The following is a 3,848-nucleotide window of genomic DNA, read 5'->3' on the forward strand; positions in this document are numbered from 1 at the left end:
TTAGAAACATTGGGAAAAATCTTTCGCGACACAAAATGCAGCATCACTAACGCGTCACCAAAAGTGCGTCAAGGAAAATATTTGGCGAAGCAAACACAATGCGTCGGTAAAAGTCAACACTTTTGGCGACGCTTCATGCGTTGAGAAAAGTACATCTTTTAGCGACGCATAATATTTTGTGTCGGCAAAAGTATGCAGAATTTTTCATATGCAAAAGTGTATCGGCAAAACTTGTACTTTTGGCAACGCATGCTGCGTCGACAAAAGCCAATGCGTCGGCAAAAGTATAGCTTTTAGCGACGTAAAACTGTTTGTCACTAAAAATTATACTTTTGGCGACGCAAGTTAGCATTGGCAAAAGTGTAGCTTTTAGCGACGTAAAATGAAACATCGCTAAAAAACTATATCTTCGGTGACGCAAGATAGCGTTGTAAAAGATATTACTTTTTGCGACGCAATATAGCATCGACAAAAATATTACTTTTAGTGACGCAATATAGCATACACTGAACATGAACATCCACAAAAAATTTGCTCTCATTCACATCAACAAAGAAACCAAACATCAAATTATACTCCAAACAAGTTGCATAATATGATAAACAAAGAATTTGCTCCCATTGCAAAATAGTTACATTCATTTTCATTTCCAAGCAAACAACTAAACATAAGGAACAATTCATTGGTTCATTACAATGGCATTATACAGTACAAGTTTTTTTTCTTTTTTCCAAAGTGCATGACTAAAATTCCTCTTTCATTAAAACAAAAAATGTCTTCTGTTTAAAGGTCTCCATTGATATACATAATTTGTAAATTGTCTGGATAGAGCTAATCTCACAGTAAGTGAAAAGCACATATGGATTAACTTGTTTTAGCCACCATCAATTTTCCTACATAAATTTAGATAAAAAGATAAAAATAAGATTATATTCATTGTAAGATTCAGTCACTTGAATATATGCTTTAAAATATCAATAAAAACTCAACTAAACTTACCTCAAATGATCTTCTGTTTTGAAAAGGTTGACACATAACTTTTTTCTGCTTCCATATGTTTGTCTATTCCCTGGTCATTCTAAGGACAAAATATACATCAGAATGACAAAATCCAAACAAGAATGCATATTACTCAGCTCAGTTTTCTTGTAATTCAGTACAGAATTCAGTCCAGAAATTCTTACAATTTAGTCCAAGATTACAATTCAGTCCCCAAAAAATCTAGAAGTCACAAAAATTATAGTATACCCCTATAATTTACAGTGTACTCTAGGACAAAACCCAGAAATTATATTGAAGCCCAGAAATTCAGCCATAGTTACAATTCTAAGGACTAAAGATTTCAAGCAAGAAAGACATCACTATGACACAAAAGAGAAATTCATCACTTGGAAAAAAAAAGATAAAAATCTGTCATGATCTGGACCAGCTTACCTAGCTTCAGTCAAACCGAAATGATTCAGTAAAACACCACTGTGGGCGTCAACATTAGGCCATGGATTCTTAACCTGCAAAAAAACCAAACTGGAAGAATTAATCAAGAAAACTTTGTGAAGATAATCAACAGAAAAAGTACCTGACCAAATGAGTCCAAGAAAGCCTAAACACTACATAGTTTCTCAGTAAAGTCATATACAAGCTTAATTAGTTTTTTCCCCATCCAACCATCGACCAAAAACTCAAGTTGTTGAAAGCTAACATCAAAAGTTTTGAAGGAAAACTAATATTATGCATTGATTTCTATAGACCAAACCTTGAGATAAATCTGACAAGAAAGTGATGAAAATTGAACGCAGGGACTTACCTTCCCTAGCTCCGTAAGGATTGGAGGAACAACCGTTAGGAATATAAGCTTTTTAGACAAAGATTAACACGAATTAAGTTTTAAATAATTGATTATTAAAACAGATAATATCAGATAAATATTATAACTCAGAAATATAATTGAATCAAATAAAAGTTAGAAATACGGCCTGATGGTCGAGGCGTGCAAGCACTGTCCCAAGAATCTAATTGCCCCCTCTCGTACAGGGCTACACGGCAAAAGTTCCTGGAGATACAACGACCCTCGGTCAGGCGACCTCCTTCTCGTCGGCACGAGCTTCAAGAAGGCTTTGTGAATTCTTCGTGACTTTCAGGTAACCAACAAAAATGTAACAATAGTAAAATGAAGAGGAAGAACAGAGAAGTAGAGAGAATACGTTGTATTTTTCACACTGCGTTTAAGCTCTTGCGGCTAGGTTCTTTTATATGATTTCAATGAGTCATTTGCGCCCATAATTCCCGCAATAGAGTAATTAGCACATTTTAATTATTCACATTTAAAATCCATAAACTTCACCAGTTAATACCAGCGGTTTTCCTATCATTTAGATCCGTCAATCTCTCTCTCTCATTTAACACGTTTTTAAAACTTAATCACGTTTTAATAAATATTAACCACATTTTTAATTTGTTTCATGATAAACACGCTTTAATACTATTCGTTTAGATCCTTAATTTCCGCCTCTTAATTATGCTAGCCGTTTAACAAATTTTGAAAATATTAATCATGTTTTTAATGCAAAAAGAAAAGTTCAAAAGAGAAAATTAAAATGTAGCAGATTAAAGGCCCCTCAATCCGGAGCTGCATTCGTGTCCGCAGGTCGTGTGCGCGCGCCACTCGACCCGACCCGAACCCGAGCCTGAGCCCGGTCCGACCGGCGCGCGCGTGTGTGGTGTGGAGCATAACCTTTATTTTCTTCTAGGCATAGGAGAGAAAGGGAAGGCTTATAAAGACCCTTCCTTCCTATTCCATTTCCTATGTGGGACTAAACTTTCCCACTACAATATCAAGTTTTAAGTTATATTTATTATAACTCCAACAATTCCCCACATAACTTAAAACTTAAAACAATTCAGAAATAATAGTAAAAGAAGAACTTAAAAACAAATAAATAAGATTGCTGGTTCCCTTATACTATGTAATAGGTGGAGGTACCTTTCAGTTTGAACCTTCACTTAGTGACGGTTGTATAGATCCGTGAGAGCTTGGTGGACTATGCCTTGAACCAGTCTCATTTATCGGATTTCTACAGAAAGCACACATAGTACAGTTTTGAAGAATTCTAAACAGGTTGCGCTATTATCGGCCTTGCGCAAGTATCTTTCATGTGTGTTACTAGGGAGCAGCCCTGTTCCCATAGTCGCGGCCTCACAACTACACACATATGGGTGAATCCTAATAAGGATGCGAGCAAGTAAGCATCTTGCCTCATGGGTCTTGGATTCATTAAGAGTTTAACTCAACCTTTCACTTGCTTTTTATGAGCACTGATCACCCTAGGGATGGGAACAAATAGATTCAGTGCTCCTCATAATTAATCGCTCATTCATTTTATTTCTACCCATTGAACCTCTGCGAGGTTGGGTTGCTACTGCAGTGATTTTTCTTATGGGCGTAACCCCATCCCCCTCGATGATTCTAGGATCACTGCCCTAGATAAGCCTTTAGTTAAGTGTTCTGCAAGATTTTTCTCTGATCTTACAAAGTCTAAGGCTATTATATGATTTTTCATTTTGTATCTCAAGGATTTGTGTCGTACTTTCAAGTGTTGATTCATTTTCACATCTGCATTCTTTTGATGGCATTTGTCAATCGCTGACCTGCAATCACAATGAATAGAAATAGCTGGTAATGATTTTTGGATTAGTGGAATTTCAGTTAGTAAATCTTTCAACCATTCAGCTTCTATACTAGTAGTATCAAGATTCAGTTAGTAAATCTTTCAACCATTCAGCTTCTATACTAGTAGTATCAAGGGCTATCATTTCTGATTCTATTGTACTTCTAGCCATTAAGCTTCTAT

The 3,848-nt window shown here is 35.9% G+C and overlaps 1 long non-coding RNA gene across 1 annotated transcript; it reads right to left on the reverse strand.

Annotated features, from left to right (window-relative positions):
• On the reverse strand, positions 600-1,837 carry LOC109823607. Its single transcript, XR_002242413.1, has 4 exons — positions 1,805-1,837; positions 1,435-1,508; positions 1,000-1,078; positions 600-893 (listed from the first exon to the last, which is right to left on the reverse strand). It is a non-coding gene; the product is annotated as an uncharacterized LOC109823607 (long non-coding RNA).

This window comes from Asparagus officinalis, chromosome 9, assembly GCF_001876935.1.
Source record: "Asparagus officinalis chromosome 9, Aspof.V1, whole genome shotgun sequence".
NCBI lineage: Eukaryota > Viridiplantae > Streptophyta > Magnoliopsida > Asparagales > Asparagaceae > Asparagus > Asparagus officinalis.